The 18,183-nt window shown below is 35.7% G+C and overlaps 1 protein-coding gene and 1 pseudogene across 1 annotated transcript in view; one reads left to right on the top strand and one right to left on the bottom strand.

The window, feature by feature from the left end:
- Window positions 1-18,183, bottom strand: part of EFHC2 (EF-hand domain containing 2) — a 232,957-nt gene that overhangs the window by 60,745 nt on the left and 154,029 nt on the right. The gene's annotated exons all lie outside the window — the stretch shown is intronic.
- On the top strand, window positions 11,821-12,510 carry LOC119000654 (peptidyl-prolyl cis-trans isomerase A-like; annotated as a pseudogene).

Genomic DNA, 18,183 nt, shown 5'->3' with positions numbered 1-18,183 from the left:
GGTGACCTCTTCTCACAGTTATTTCCATCTCCACTGTGGGATGTTGTGTCACTACCCTCAATTCTTTACCCCTCCTTGTATCTTCACCCTTTCCCATGTGACTTTGTTGTTCTATCTTCTAAAGGGGCACAAATTGCTTTCCTGCTCCTGGACAATGGGGTCAGCCACAGGACTTGTTTTGACCAACACAATGACATGCAAGTCAAGGTGTGTTAGTTCTAAGACTAGGCCTCAAGAGGTCTTCCATGTTTCTCATTCTCTGACTGCATTTCTGCCATCTCTATGAGAATGACATGCACTGGTTAGCCTGCTGTTCCCTGGGGGACAATAAGAGACAAGTGGAACATAGCTGCCCCAGGAAGGTCTAGCCTAGATCAACAAACAGATCCTCTGACAACCCACAGATGTATGAACAAACTAAATGCTTATTTTACATGGCACTGAGATTTTGAGCTTATTTTTTTACGCAGTGAAATTGTGGCAATAGATTATTGATCCCTCTCCCAGGTTGCTCCTTTCTGCACCCTTTTCCTCTCCTCTTTCACCTAGACGTTAGCAAAAGGCATCTTCACATTCTGGGTTAAACTTGGCCTCAGGAAGTTGGACACCTGAACCATAGCACACAATGGCCTTATAGAACTACTCTGACTGAACAGTAGTCTGGTGGAATGTTACTGTTTAATTCTGGCTTATTGTTGCTTAATGCTTGTGGTCTCCTGTTTTGTGTTGACTGACCTCTAGGAAGTTCAGAGCCAGCATGTGGGTGGCTTCTAGTAAATGCCCATGATGCCAGAGTCTGTAAATTCATTCATTCATTCATTCATTCATTCATCATTCTCTCTCTCAACTTTAACATGGATTCAAAGTTCTCTCCTACTTATATTTTTCTCTCAATTTTATTATTTGTATATCCATGTTATGTTATAGAATTGTCTGCATCTTAGTAACTCACCGTAAATCCATTTCTCAAATAAGACAAAATATAAATAAATATAAAACCACATATTATAATGAGAAGAAAAACTGAAAGGGGAGATACACATACACACACACACACACACACACACAGGGGAAGATTTTTAATCCTATTCCTACTCCAACTGTCCCCATTCAAGAAAGCCTTCCAGAAAGAATAAAGTCAAGAAAGAAGATTTCAATGAGAGCAAAGATCTCAAAAGTTTGGTGGAGACAGCTGCTGGGTCTTCCAGGAGCACACACGTTTTGTAGACCCAGATAGTGTAGGTTCCACATGACTAGTGGTGAGGGGAAATGAGTAAATACAATGTCACTGGGCATTTACTCATTGGATGTTTAGCATATATTAATTCACTCAATCCCTCCAGTAATTTCCTGAATTATTCTCATTTCACAGATAAAGAACTTCAGGCAATAGGAGGGCAGAATGAGGCATCGAACTTAGCTAGCTTTACTCTAAATCTTAACTCATGATGAAACTCCTAGACTGCTTGGTGCAAATCCTAGCTCTTCAACTTAATATGTGATCTTGGGTAGGTTCCTTAACCTCTCTGTGCCTAAGCTTCATCATCTGCAAAATGAGAATAACACAGCACCCACTTTTCAGGATTTCAGGATTGCTGTGAAGATTAAATGAATATGTATGTATGTGTGTGTATATGTATTTCAGTACAGCATCTGTCATGTGGTAAGCAGTATAAAAGTTTTAGCTATTAATGTAATTATTAGTATGTGATAGAATAAACTGTACTTCAAGAAAGGCCAAAATCAGTCTAGGAATCTCTTTTTCATAGAATCCTAACTATTAAGTGAAAATTGAACCCAAACAAAGGGTACTGTCTTTGTTCATTTATTCTTCAGCTAATATACATAAGGGAATACAAAAGATGTGTTGAATCACACCAGCCATAAATGTTATGAGATCAAAGAGAAATGGAACACTGTGAGCTAGGTGGTCAGGAACTTTTTAAGAGAAGAAATGTAATTTGGACCATGTCTTCAGAGGTAGAAGAAAGCTGGACAGCAAAGAAGAGACCCCTTCCAAAATGGTATAGGAAGAGAATGACCCAGATTGAGCAGCCCAGAAGCAACAGTGCCACATCCCACAGTGGATGATAGAAGTTTAGAGATGAGGCTGGCATTTTCCAAGGCACCTCACTCATCTCTGAATTTACTTCCATCATCTACCATGGGACCTGGCACAAAGTACCTACTATATAATTATTGAATAAATAAATGAATGATAAACATGGATGGTTAAACACTACACTATGAGGCATGCCTTCCATACCCAGTACTTTGGATTGCAAAATTTACTGGAATAAAAAACAGCCAGGTAGGGCCTGCCCTATGGAGGCCTCAGTATCATTCCCTTCTTACTCCATAGTATTCACCCATTTTACACCATAATTTTTACATCATAATTCTCTCTCTGAGGAACTGAAAATTAGCATTTAGTTACTCCTCATTTTTCAAACAAAATTTGGACTCTGGTGAAAAAGAAAGCTTGGGTGGTACTACCCTGGTCATCTGTTCCCAACTAGATGGCCACACAGCTGCCTTGTTTTTATTCACAGAAACTTCATGAATAGAAAAGAGACCATTAGAACACTGTATTTTGGGTGAAATACTAGTTTCACTGTTAATGATTTACCCACTCCCATAAGAATATAATCATGGAAAAAGAAATAAAAGAAACACAGTATAAATATATATGTATATATAAAACCTCACAAAAAGAGCTGGTCATTTTTCCACTCTTTAGAAACATAAAAAAATACTCTATCTGTTTTGGCACAACATTATATGATTTATTTATTCTAAAATGCCAAGAATTTTTTCTAGTATCCCATAAAACTCAAAGCTATAAGAATGGACATGCTTCAAAAATAGAAATGGAAAAGCCTGAGAGTTATTAAGATTGTTAAGAAGTGGAGCTGATTTTAACTAAGCCTATATGAACAAAGCCAAATCCACTTCAACACGAGTATTAATAATAATGTGACATTCTCTAATAATTATGTGTCTAGTCGTTATTTTCTACAATGTAATTTTAGAGAGTCTGTATGGCACAGGAGAGAGACTGTGTGTGGCAAAATAGTAGACAAGGCAGCAATTAAAACTCAAAACTCCTGGGTGAGCTTGCAAAAAAAGGAGAGAAAATGTCCCAGGTACCAAGGCAAAGAAGTGTCTGACAGCCAGAGGAAGGTATACATGCTAATAGGGTGGGACTTGGGGGAGTAGGAATCAAACACTATTAACAGGTAAGAGCTTAGACTTTAATGCTTACACAGGCACAAGAGACAAGGCCTCTGGCCAAGGAAGGTGGCAATTTGGAATTCCTACACATGAAACTGGTGCACAAAGCTAGAACTGTAAAAGCTACAAGTGAAGTGAAAAGATTGATAAATTCTCCCTGCTGCTCAAGAGATATGGCAATGAACCTTTTCTCTGCTGAGTCTCTGAGTAATATTACTAGTACTACTACTAATTATTATTATTATTATAATTTATTGAGCGCAGGCCTGTGAACCAGATGATCATGGTTCGATCCCCAGTCAGGGCACATGCCTGGGTTGTAGGCAAGTTCCCCGCAGGGGCCAGTTCCCAGCAGGGGATGCACGAGAAGCAACCATACATTGATGTTTCTCTTCCTCTCTCCTTCCCTTCCCCTCTAAAGATAAATAAATAAAATATTTAAAAAAAATAATTTATCTGATAGAACTCAAAGCCAATATTCTGACTTTTAGAATTTGAAATACAAATTTGTTTTACCCACTTACTGTGGAAAGATCCAAAGCAATAAATTTAACATCAAAATTAAGATGAATTTAGGTCCAGTTTATAAGCCATCTTGGAGAGGCAAAACAAGAATTGCTCTGGAAGTTCCACTGCTGGATACCAAAATTAGTGGGCAAAGGTGGAACAAAAGCAGAATTTAGGTTTCAAAGTATCTCTCTCAAGGTATTTACTCACTACAAAAGGAGAGGCAGTAAATTTACAATGGAGAAATCTGGCAGGTGGCAACTTAATCAAATGATCAATGTCAGTATCACCAACAGAAGGACATATAGAAATCATGAAACTCTTGATGTGATGCACTAAGAATGGCACATCATTTCTGTAGTATTTTTGCCAAACATGTATAACATAAGCCCGTCAAAAAGAAAACATCAAATCCAAACTGAGGGTCAATTCTACAAAATAACTCCTTAATACTCTTTAAAAAATAACAAGGTCACAAAAGACAAGGGAAGACTGATGAAATGTTATAAGAGACTAAAAAGAAAAAGCAATTAAATGTGTCATGTGGGATCCTGAATAGGATCCTGGAACAGGAAAAAAACATTAGTGGAAAAATAGGTGAAATTCAAATAAGATTTTAGTTTACAGTATTGTCCCAATGTTAATTTCTTGGTTTTGATAATGTCACTATCATAATAGGTTATCAGAAGCTAGGTGAATCAAGAAGACATAAATATTATAAACATATATGTACCCAACAAAGGAGCACCCCCAAAATATCAAGGAATTCTTTGAGGAATTCAATAAAGATATAGACAGCAAAACAATTATAATAGGGGATTTCAACACCCCACTGTCAACAATGGATAGATCTTCCAAACAAAATATCGATAAGGATATTGTAGAAATGAATGACACATTAGATCAAATGGACTTAACTGATACAGACAGAACCTTTCATCCAAAAGAAACAAAATACACACTCTTCTCAAATGCACATGGAACATTTTGAAAGATAAACCACATGATAGAACACAAAACAAGCCTCAACAAATTCAAGAACACTGAAATCATATCAACCATTTTCTCAGACTGCAAGGGCTTGAAACTAGAAATCAAACTCAAGGAAAAAACTAAAAAATACTCAAACTCACAGCATGCTATTAAAACAATGAATGGGTCAAGAAAGAGATCAAAGAAGAAATCAAAAAGGTTCTGGAAACAAATGAAAATGAACACACAACAGTCTAAAACCTAGGGACACAGCAAAAGCACTCCTGAGAGGGAAGTTCATAGCAATACAGGCTTACCTAAAAAAGATAGAAACATTTCAAACAAACAACCTAACCCTACACCTACAAGAACTCAAGGAACAACAACAAAGACAGCCCAGAGCAAGTAGAAGGAAAGAAATAATCAAGACTAGAGCAGAATTAAATGACACAGAGACTAAAAGAACAATTCAAAGGATCAATAAATCCAAGAACTGGTTCTTTGAAAAGGTAAACAAACTCAACAAGCCCTTAACCAGATTCATCAGAAAAATAAGAGAGAGGACCCAAATAAACAAAATCAGAAATGAAACAGGAGAAATTATAACTGATACCACAGAAATACAAAGAAATGCTAAATTACTACGAACAACTATATACCAAGAAATGTGAAAACTTGGGTGAAATGGACAAATTTCTAGAAAAATATAATCTTCCAAAACTGATCCAAGAAGAAGCAGGATAACAGCTGGTGAAATTGAAGTAGGAATCAAAAATCTCCCATCACACAAAAGCCCTGGACCACACGGTTTCACAGGAGAATTTTATGAAATATTGAAGGAAGAGCTAACCCCTATATTTCTCAGACTACTCCAAAATATTCAAGAAGAGGGAAGACTTCTAAACTCTTTTTTATGCAGCCAGCATCATCCTTATCTTCAAACCAAACAAAGATACAACAAAAGAAAGAAAATTACAGGCCAATATCACTAATGAACATAGACACTAAAATCTTCAACAAAGTACTGGCAAACCACATCCAGAAACACATCAAAAAGATCATATACCATGATCAAGTAGGATTCATCCCAGGGATGCAAGAATGTACAATATTCACAAATCAATAAATGTAATATATCACACAAACAAAAAAAAAACCAAAGCACATGATCATATCAATAGATAAGGAAAAAGTATTTGTGATAAGTTACAGCACCTATTTATGATAAAAGCACTCAACAAAGTGGGAATACAGAGATCATACCTCAACATAATAAAGGCCATATATGGAAAACCTACAGCCAGCATCATATACAATGGACAAAAACTAAAAGCTTTCCCACTAAGATCAGGAACAAGACAAGGATGTCTGCTTTCACCACTTCTATTCAACATAGTATTGGAAGTCCTAGTCACAGTGATTAAACAAGAAAAAAATAAAAGGCATCCAAATTGGACAGGAGGATGTAAAACTGGCATTATTCGTGAATGATATTATAGTGTACATGGAAAACCCTATAGTCTCCAACAAAAAAAACAAAACTACTCTACCTAGTAAGTGACTTTGGTAAAATAGCAGTATATAAATCCAACATTCAGAAACTGAAGGTATTTTTATATGCCAACAATGAAATAAAAACAGTAACTAGGGAAAAAATCCATTTATTACAGCAACAAGAAAAATAAAATTCCTAGGAACAAATTTACCATAGAGGTGATAGATCTGTACTCAGAAAACTACAAAACACTGAAGAAAAAAATTAAAGAAGATACAAATAAATGAAAGCGTAAACTCTGTTCATGGATTAGAAGAATTAACGTCATTAAAATGTGCACCCTACCCAAAGCAATCTACAGATTCAATGAAATCTCTATTAAAATCATACTAAAGACAGACTTCACAGATTTAAAACAAATAAATTTCAAAAATTTATATAGGATGGAAATGACCCTGACTACAGCCAAAATCATACTCAACGGGCAACAACTTAGAGCATTCCCACCATGATCAGGAATAAGACAAGGATGCCTGCTTTCACCACTCCTATTCAACATACTTTTGGAACTCCTAGCCACAGCAATCGGACAACAAAAAGATACAAAAGGCATCCAAATTGAAAAGGAGGAAGCACAACTGTCATTGTTTGCAAATGACACAATAGTGTACACAGAAAATTCTAGACGCCCCCCAAAACTATTTGACCTAATAAATGAATTTTGCAAAACAGTGGGATACAAAGTCTATTTCAGAAATCAAAGGCCTTTTTGTACACCAACAATGAAATATCAGAAACAGAAATCATTTTCTGCATTTTTTAAAATTTTAATTGTTCAAGTACAGTTTTCTGCCTTTTACCCCCATCCCAGGCCCAGGCCATCACAGGAATCAGGAAAGAAATCCCATTTCATATAGCAACAAGATAAATAAAGTACCTAGGAACAAACCTAACCAAGGAGGTAAAACACCTGTACTCAGAACACTATACAACACTGAAGAAATTCAGGAAGACACAAACAAATGGAAGCATGTACCATGTTCATGAATTGGAAGAGTTAACACCATCAAAATGTCCATACTATCCAAAGCAATTGATAGAGTCAATGTAATCCCTATTAAAGTACCAATGGCATATTTCGTAGATACAGAACAAACACTTCAAAAATATTTATGAAACCATTAAAAAAAACCCAAAAGCTGCAGCAATTTTGAGAAAAAACAACAAATTAGGAAGGATCACAATACCTGATATCAAACTGTATCACAAGGCCTCTGTAATCAAAACAGCCTGTTACTGGTATAAGACCAGACATATAAATCAATGGAACAGAACAGAGAGCCCAGAAATAAACCCAAGTCTCTATGGTCAATTAGTATTTGAAAAAGAGGGAAGAAGCATCAAGTAAAGTAAAAATAGCCTGTTCAGTAAATGGTGTTGGGAGATCTAGACAGCTACATGCAAAAAAATGAAACTCAATCACCAGCTTACACCACACACAATAATAAATTCAAGGTGGATAAAAGACTTAAATACATAAGTTATGTCAACATAAACGTGCTAGAGGAAAATATCAGCAGGAAAATCTCAGACATTCCACACAGCAACATTTTTATTGATATGTCCCCTAAAACAAGGGACATAAAAGAAAGAATAAACAAATGGGACCTCATCAAATCAAAAAGCTTCTGCATGGCTAAAGAAAACAGCATTAAAATGAAAAGAGAACCAACAATAGGGGAAAACATATTTGCCAATAATACCTTGGACAAGGGTTTGATCTAAAAAATATATAAAGAACTCACACAACTCCATTCCAGGAAGACAAAAAAAAAAAAAACAATTAAAAAATGGGCAAAGGACCTGAAGAGACACTTCTCCAAGGAAGACATACAGAGGGCCCAGAGACATATGAAAAGATGCTCAGCATCACTAGCCATCAGAGAGATGCAAATTAAAACCACAGGGTGGTGGACTTCCGCCAAGATGGAGGCATAGGTGGAAACACTGTGCCTTCTCCCACAACCAAGTTTGAATACAACAAAGGTTTGGAGAAACAAAGACACAACCAAAGGGCAGAAAATTGAATTATACGGAAGTCCGACTACATCTAACCCTTCAACTGGGACGGTAAGAGGGGCAGAGCCAGCAGCAAGCAGGGTCGGGCAGGACAGGTCCCCGGATCCAGGCGCGCAGGCAGCAGACTGGTTCAACCACTATGGAAAACAGTATGGAATTTTCTCAGAAAACTAAAAATGAACATGCCTTTTGACCCAGCAATTCCACTGTTAGGAGTATATCCTAAGAACACTGAAACACCAGTCCAAAAGAACCTATGCACCCCAATGTTCATAGCAGCACAATTTAGGGTAGCCAAGAGTTGGAAGCAACCTAGATGCCCACCAGTAAATGAATGGATCCAAAAACTATGGTACATTTACACAATGGAATTCTATGCAGCAGAAAGAAAGAAGGAGCTCCTACCCTTTGCAACATCATGGATGGAATTGGAAAGCATTATGCTGAGTGAAATAACCCAGGTGGTGAAAGACAAATACCATGTGATATCACCTTTAACAAGAATCTAAACAACAAAGCAAACAACCAAGCAAAATATGACCAAAGACACTGAAATACAGAACAGGCTGACAGGAACCAGAGGGGAGAGTGGAGAGAATCACAGGAGAAAAGGGGAAGGATTCATCCATCTTGGCCAGAAGTCCTATTTCTATGTTTCTATTCTTGGCCAACTAGCACATATTCACAGAGATGTATATGTTCCCTTACAGCATACAGATCTGTATGCTATAACAGCAAAATAGCTGTTCATTACTGGAGGAAACTAAAGAATGAATCCCAAAGATAACAAGTTCTCATCTCTGGATCCTGTAAATGTTACTTTATTTGAAAACAAGTCCTTGCAGATTTGGTTAGTTTCTAAATCTTGAATTTGAGAGATTCCCTATATTATCCTGGATTATCCAGTTGGGCTCTAATTGCCATCACATGTATGTATCCTTATAATGGGAAAAGGGAGGGCAGTAGAAAAGGGAAGGAGGGAAAGGAAGAGAAAGAGAGAGAGAGACTTAGAAAGGAAGAGGAGGAAGAGGAGGAGATGATGATATGAAGGCAGAGGCAGATGGAGTAATGTGGCCACAAGCTGGGGAATGCTAGTAGCCAGCAGAAACTGAAAGCACCTAGGATCAGATTTGCCCACAGAAACTCTAGAGGGAGCATGACCCTGCCAACATCTTGATTTCAGCCCAGTAATACTGATTTGGGATATCTAGCCTCCAGAACTGGGAAAGAATAAATTTCTGTTGTTTTAAGCTACCTAGTTTGTAGTAATTTGTTACAGTGGCTACAGGAAACTAATAATAAGTAAAACATTGATAAGCTATATTTATTCATAAAATTGAGTACTGTAAAATGATTAGAATAAATGAACTAGTCTACATATATTAAAATGGAAACATCTCAGTATCATATATTGACTGAAAACAGCAAGTTGCAAAATAATATATATAATGTTGTATGTACCATTGTGAACATTTTTAAGTAAACAATATAAATTGTTTACAGATGCATATATATCTTGATACTGATAAGGGAAAGATGTTGGGAAGAGGGCTTTAGCTGTATATCCACTTCTTATCTTTTTAAATGAAAGATACAAAGGTAGAAAATGTTAACATTTATTAATTCTGTACATTTTCATATCTTAAAGTTTTCATTATTACATTTCACTTAAGTTGAAATGAGAAAATATCTGATTTGGAATCAAACAGACTTAGAGCTGAATCCTACCTCTGCCCTTAATTAGCTCTGTGACCTTGGGCTAACTAATGAGTCTGCCTTGAAGGTTTATTTTAAGGATGAAATGAGGTTTTATATGTGTCCAACAAACCTCAAAGACTTATAGCAAAGTGTCCTGGGTGGGAAAGACTAAGGCCTAATGAGAAAGCCTAGTCCTGCTGGCCAGGAGAATTATATACAGCAGTGTCTTCCAAATTTTTTTGATCAAGCACACTCCATTAAAAATTTTTTAGCAGTTACCCTTATATATACCACACAATTTTAAAAGGTATCAAAAATAGTAAATGTTCAGAAATAAATTTGATAAGAGATGTATGTGTAAGGACTACTCCCTGAAAACTATAAAGTATTTCTGAGACAAATTAAAACCCAAATAAATGATGAGACATCAGAAAACTCAGAACTGTCAACAAATGTATCTATAGATTCAATGCAATTATAATCAAAATCCTGGTAGGGTTTGTTATAGAAACTGACAGGCTGATTCCAAAGTTCAAAAGGAAATGCCAGTATAGCCTATTTAACTTTAAAAATGAACAAAGCCAGAGGACTAACACTACCTGATTTTGAGAGTTATTTGAAAGATATGATAATCAACAAAATGTGGTATCAGTGACAAGACAGACAAAATAGGTCAATGGAACAGAAATGGAGTCTAAATAAGGCCCCTTCATATACAGACAACTGATTTTCAACAACAGTTCAAAGGCACTTCAATGGAGAAAGCATAGTTTTTTCAATAAATGGTGGTGAAAAGATACACATCTACATTTAAACAAACAAAACTTCAAACTCATACCTTATCACAAACAAAAATTAACTCAAAATGGATCATAGACCTGAATGTAAAACATAAAACTATAATGCCTCTAAAAGAAAACATAGTAGAAAACTTTTGTGGCCTTGGATTAATCAAAGATTTCTTAAGATACCATACCCAAAAGCAAGATCAAAAAAAGTAAAAATATGATACATTGGGCTTAATCAGGATTTTAAACTTTTGCTGTTCAAAAACTCTGTATGGGAACGAAGTCACAAGCCATAGACAAACAGAAAATATTTGGTAATCATATAGATATATATATTTGCATCCAGAATACATAAAAAATTCTCAGACTCAGGAACAACAAAATAACTCAAAAAAGAGCCAAAGATCTTGAACAGAAAGTTAATCAAAGAAGATTTATGGATGGCAAATAAGGTCATGAAAAAACCACAATGAGATACTACTACACATCTATTAGAATGTCTAAAATTAAACAGACAACCCATACCAAGAATGGTAAGCATGTGATGAGAATGGAACTCTCAAAGACTCTTGGTAAAAATGAAAAATGATACAATTGCTTTAAAAAACAATTTTGGAAGTAAAAAACTAGACAAATTGAAAAATCAACAACTCTTTTTAGATCCATCAGAGAAGTGAGATCACAGGACAAACTACTGTCCCCCAAACTGGAAAGACAGGCAGATACAGAGAACGACTTACAAGCAGGGTAGGAAAATCTGAGCTGTAACTGTCAAATTTCTGGAGGCTCAGTGTAGACAAAGCTAAGATATAAAAACTCCAGGGGGAGCCAGTCAGTCATCAAGGGGAACCCATACTTTTGTGAGTTTTACCTCCAGTTCAATCAGGTTCTCACAGTGAATACTGAAGAAAAATCCACTCTGCCTTCTGGCAAAGAAAGGGAGAAAGTAACCATTTTGAAATATGCCAGAACATTCTGTTCTTCTTAACAAGGCATGCTCTGAAGAGAAACTATTTTAGGCCTTGCAGATGCCACCTGTGTCGAGCCATGTTCAACCTCACCTTGTTCTTTGACATCACTGTCCACAGTGAGCTTTTGGGCCATGTCTCCTTTGAGCTGTTTGGAGACAAAGTTCCAAAGACAGCAGAAAACTTTCATGCTCTGAGTACCAGGGAGAAAAGATTTAGTTATAAATGTTCCTGCTTTCACATAATTATTCCTGGATTTATGTAGCAGAGTGATGACTTCACATGCCATAATGGCACAGGTGGCAAGTCGTGTCCATCCAGCATCCCATGGGCCGCATGCTGCTCGGGATGGTTATGAATGCATCTCAACACAAAATCTTAAATTAACTACAAATATTATGAGATTGTTTTTTGTGACTGTGTGTCACATTGTATTTAAAGTGTGGCCCAAGATAACTCTTCTTCTTTCAGTGTGGCCCAGAGATACCAAAAAGTTGGACATCCCTTCTATGGAGAGAAATCTGATGATGAGAATTTCATCCTGAAACGTATAGATCCCTGCATTTTGTCCATGGCAAGTACTGGACCCAACACAAACAGTTCCCAGTTTTTCATCTGCAGTGCCAAGAATGAATGGTTAGACGGCAAGCATTTGGCCTTCAGCCAGCTAAAGGAAGGCATGATTATTATGGAAGCCATGGAGTGCTTTGAGTCCAGGAATGGCCACACCATAAAAAAGATCACTATTGCTGACTGTGGACAACTATAATAAATTTAACTTCTTTTATCTGAACCACCAGACCATTCCTTTGGTAGCTCAGAACAGTACCCCTTTACCCCCATCTGCTCAGAATATCCTATAATCTTTGTGCTCTTGCTGCAATTCACTGGGTTCCATGTTTTCTTATCCCTCATCCACATCCAGCTGGATTGAAGAGTTAAGTTCATGATTGTAAAATAAAACCTAAACAACACACAAAAAGGGAAACTATTTTACCAAAGCCTAACCTATTGGGCTAGTCTTTATCAGAAGCTAACTGACCTGGGGCAAGGGAATTATTCAACTCTCACACCCCTGAGCCCTCCATGTAGGGAAGGAAAATACCCAAATCTAGCCTAGTCCCCTCCAGTCACCCTGTCCCACCTACCTAGGGAGAGTGAGGGGAGGAACTAAAAGCTACTTATGGAGTTCACAGCCAAGGGATATGTACACACTAAAAGATGGAAACCTAATCACAGTAATAGAGAATACATCCCCTCCCCCCACACCTTACCGCCACATCACTAAAGGCCTAGTTATCCGAGTTTCTTTTACCCAGTATATTATGTCCAGCTTTTGACAAAAAATTACAAGGCATATTAAAAAGCAACAAACACAGTTTGAAAAGACAGTGAAAGCATCAGGATAAGATTCAGATATGGCAAGGATGCTGTAATTATCAGAGTGTGGATTTAAAATGACTACAGTGGTAATGGAAAAAAATACAATATTTTTTTTTACATTTTTAAAGAATTCAAAAAAATTAAAATGACTATAGTTAATATGCAAACAGCTCTAGTGCAAAAAGTAGACAGCATGCAAGAACTGGTAGATAATTTAGGGAAAGAGATGGAAAATTCTAAGGAGACATCCAGAAGAAACATCAGAAATCAAAAACAATGTAATAGAAATGAAGAATACCTCTGATTGGCACATTAGCACACAGTTGAGGAAATAATCTATGCTCTTGAGGACATGTCAATAGAAACCCCCCAAACTGAAAAATAAAGAGAAAAAGACTGAAAAAAATAGGAACAGAGTGTCCAAGAACTTTGGGATCACTGTATTTCCAAGAAGTTACGGGAATACTAGAAGGAAAGGAATATATTCAAACCATAAAAAATCAAACAAAGAAAAAACTGTTGAAAAAGGTCAGGGTGGGGAGGGGGAACACCTTATTAACAGAAGATGAAAGATAAGAGTTACATCCTATTTCTCAAAAACCACACAAGCAAAACAGAGTGATGTAAAATATTTGAAGCACTGAGGCAAAAACTTCAACTTAGAATTATGTATCCTATGAAACTATCATTCAAAAGTAAAGGACATTTTCTCAGCCAAGCAAATGTTGACAGTTCTTCAAAAAGAAGCAAATTGATATAGAACATAAATTTGAATCTATATATTTTTTAAAAGAGCACTAAAGAAGTAATAAGTGAAAGTAAATAAAAACTTTGATTTTTCTTATTCTTCAGTGATCTCACTTAACAGTTTGTTCAAAATAATAACAGCAACAATGAATTTAAATATGTATATATACATATACACAATGTATTTGATTATGTATATATATATATACATATACACATATACAACTCTGTATAAGTAACATAAATGACAGTGGTGATACAAAGATGAGAAATGAATTATGAATATTTTGGTATTATAAGCTGCCCCATTACCCCTGAAGCAATACAGTGTCATTTAAATGTGGACCTAGATAAATTGTTAACACATACTGTGAACTCCGGGGCAATAATTAGAAAGATACCATTCATAAAAGCACAAAAATAGCAACTATCTAGGAAAAAATTTAATAAAAGATACAAAAAACATTTAAAAAACAACAAAAAACAAGTTTGGTAGTTTCTCACAAAGTTATACATATGCCTATAACATGATCTAGACATTTTACTCCTAGGTATTTACTCACAAAAAAACATATTTCTATTTTTTTGGTGGGGAGGCAGGGGTGTTAAAACTCTTCAGTACCTTTATTGTGGTAGTGGTCACACAACTCCAGGAATCTGTTACAATCACAGAATTGTATACCAAAAATAGTGAAGTTTTCACATGTAAATTTAAAAATAAAATAGAATTTAAAAATCAAGTGTGGTCATGGAAAAAGATGCCACATCTTCTTTCTATGGAAAATATCTCTAAACTCACAAAACCCCACCTTACCTGGCTCAGTTCAGGCGAAAAGTATGAATACAAGAATTCTGGGGGGTATATTCTGCATGCTAAATGAGAGGTGGAGATCTTTTCATAACAGCAACTGCTAAGATGTAGCACAGGATTTCTCTACCCCTGCATTTAAGGAACTAAGAAGACATGACTATGGAGCACTGAACAATATCAAAGTGTCTCTCAAATAATTAAAAATTAAATAGTTTGAAGACTGCATATTTCCAGTCTAATTCCCTGAAATATTTTGCTGCATGCTGCTACATTTAATATTGCTGTTTAACAAATTAGCCTTAAAATTAACAGCTTAAAACAACCATTTTGTTATGTTCATGGACTCTGTGGGTCAGGAATTCAGACAGAGCACAGAAGAATGTCTGGAGTTTGAATTTAGAAGTTTATGTAATTGGAATCTTGAATTATGTGCAAGTGTCTTTGCTCACAAGTCCAGTGCATGGCAAGGACCATTAGTCAAGATCTCAGTTCCTGCTGTCAACTGAACTATCACCTACACGTTTCTCCATGCAGCTTGGGCGTCTTCATAGCTTGGCAGACTCAAGGTAGTAGAACTTCTTACATGGTAGCTCAGAGCTCCAAAAACAAGTGTCACAGCAGACAATGCAAAACTGCCTTGTCTTTTCTCATCTGCCCTCAGAAGTCACATGATGTCACTTCTGTCACACTGTAGTTACAGGTGAATCACAAGACACTCAAGATTCAAAAGGAGATGACACAGAACCCATTTTTCAGTAGAAAGAGTGTCAAGTTCACATTTTAGATGAACATGTTGGATGGGAGATAATGTTGCAGCCATCTTTGAAAAATATAGTCTGCTATATGTGTATCATATACAATCTCCTTCAGTTAGCAAGATCATTGGTATTTAGCATTCCTCAGTTAACTGGGAAATTAATTTAGTGAGGCTACTTCAGTTCTCAAAAAGTGAGAATTTATTACATAATGAAATTGTTGAAAACTATAACATGTGAGAAAATATTTAAAACTCAGCACTTCAGCTTCTTTTGAAAAGAAAATTTTGTCATTTTAATATGTAAAACTGTGGCCCAGAATAAGAAATATGAGTGGATAAGACACTGTCACAGACTTAGTAAGAATTTGAAAATTAAAAAAAATATTTCATTTCAAAATTATATTTCAAATCTCTGGAACTGATTTTTTAATTTCAATATAAAATATTCTGGCCCGCAAGAATTTCAAATAAGCATTTTAATAATTTAAGTAAAATAAAATTTCATGCTTATCTCACAGCATATAAAAATTTAATTTGAGAGCCATCATAGACTAAAGTGAAAGCTAAAATCATAAAACTATTAGAGGAGAACATAGGAGAATATCGAGGACTTTGAGGTAACCAAAAAAGTATTAAACATCTTAAACATTATAAACATCTTAAATATATTACAGAAAGCAATAACCATAAAACAAAAGATTGACAATTTGAACTTCATCAAAATTTGAAATGTATACAGTACTCATTAAAGGACAGCACTGAGAAAGTGAATAGGAAAGCCATAGACTGGAAGAAAAATATTCTCAAAACATGTATCTGACAAATGACTAATATTCAGAAAATACAAAGAACTCCTACTACCCCATAATACAACAACCCAACCAGTAAAAATTGGCAAAAGATTTGAAAAGACACTTCACAAAAAAGATATACAAATAGCCAATAACCACATTTAAAAAAGTGCTCAACATCATGGGTTATCATGAAAATGCAAATGAAATTATAATGAGGCAGACTTTACTTCATATTTACCAGATGGTTTAAATTAAAAAACCTAACAATAGTAAATGTTGGTAAGGTTGTTTAGTGACCAGAATCCTAATACACTGTTAGGAGGGATGTAAAATGGTACAACCACTTTGGTAAAAATTCTGGCAGTTACTTACAAAACTAAACATATACCTATGTCCTAGCGATTCCATTTATGGCTATAAAACAAAGAAAAATAAAAAATTTATGTTCACAAAAAGATTTGTACAAGACTATTCCAAGTGGGTTTATTTATATAAGTCAAAAATTGGAACTAACCCAGGTATCTATCAGCAGGGCAAAGAATAAACAAATTCTAGTGTACAGTCATACACTAGAATACTACTCAGCAATATAAAGAAATGAATTGCTGATGTACTCAACAATAGGGATGAATCTTAAAATCATACTGCATAAGAGAACTCACAAGAGTATTTGTGCTATATAATTTCATTTATGTGAACATCTAGAACAGAAAAGGAACATCCATACTGAAAAAAATTAGAATAGTGATTGCTTCTTATCACAATACCTGATATCAAACTGTATTACAAGGCCACTGTAATCAAAACAGCCTGGTACTAGCATAAAAACAGGCACATAGACCAATGGAATAGAACAGAGAGCCCAGAAATAAACCAAAATCTCTACAGTCAATTATTATTTAACAAGGGGGCAGTAACATAAAATGGAGTAAAGACAGCCTCTTCAACAAATGGTGTTGGGAGAACTGGACAGCTACATGCAAAAAAAATGAAACTTACACCATACACCAAAATTAATTCAAGGTGGATAAAAGACTTAAATATAAGCCATGACACCATTAAAGCCCTAGAGGAGAACATTGGCAGGAAAATCTCAGATATTCCACACAGCAATATTTTTACTGATACATCCCCTAGAGCAAGGGACATAAAGGAAAGAATAAACAAATGGGATCTCATCAAAATTAAAAGCTTCTGCATGGCTAAGAAAAAGAGTATTTAAGATAAAAAGAGAAGCAACTGTTTGGAAAAACGTATTTGCTAATGATACCTCAGACAAAGGTTTAATCTCCAACATATATAAAGAACTTACACGACTCTACTCTAAGAAGACAAGCAACCCAGTTAAAAAATGGGCAAAGGACTTGAACAGATACTTCTCCAAGGAGAACATACAGAGGATCCAGAGACACATGAAAAGATGCTCAATATCAGTAGCTCTCAGAGAGATGCAAATTAAAACCACAATGAGATACCATTTTACACCGGTCAGAATGGCCATCATAAACAAAGCAATAAACAACAAATGTTGGAGAGGTTGTGGGGAAAAGGGGACCCTAGTTCACAGTTGGTGGGATTGCAGACTGGTACAACCACTATGGAAAACAGTATGGAGTTTTCTCAGAAAACTAAAAATGAACATGCCTTTTGACCCAGAAATTCCATTGTTAGTATATCCTAAGAACCCTGAAACACCAATCCAAAAGAACCTATGCACACCAATGTTCATTGCAGCACAATTTATAATAGCAAGAGTTGGAAGCAACCTAGATGCCCAATAGTAAATGAATGGATCCAAAAACTATGGTACATTTACACAATGGAATTCTATGCAGCAGAAAGAAAGAAGGAGTTCCTACCCTTTGCAACATCATGGATGGAACTAGAAAGCATTATGCTGAGTGAAATAAGCCAGGTGGTGAAAGACAAATACCATATGATCTCACCTTT

The sequence above is a fragment of the Sturnira hondurensis genome, unplaced genomic scaffold, assembly GCF_014824575.4.
Source record: "Sturnira hondurensis isolate 20B ecotype Veracruz unplaced genomic scaffold, ASM1482457v3 Scaffold0016098, whole genome shotgun sequence".
In the NCBI taxonomy this organism is placed as follows: domain Eukaryota; kingdom Metazoa; phylum Chordata; class Mammalia; order Chiroptera; family Phyllostomidae; genus Sturnira; species Sturnira hondurensis.
The sequence above is the reverse complement of the archived record's forward strand: the minus strand, read 5'-3'. Positions and strand labels throughout refer to the sequence as shown.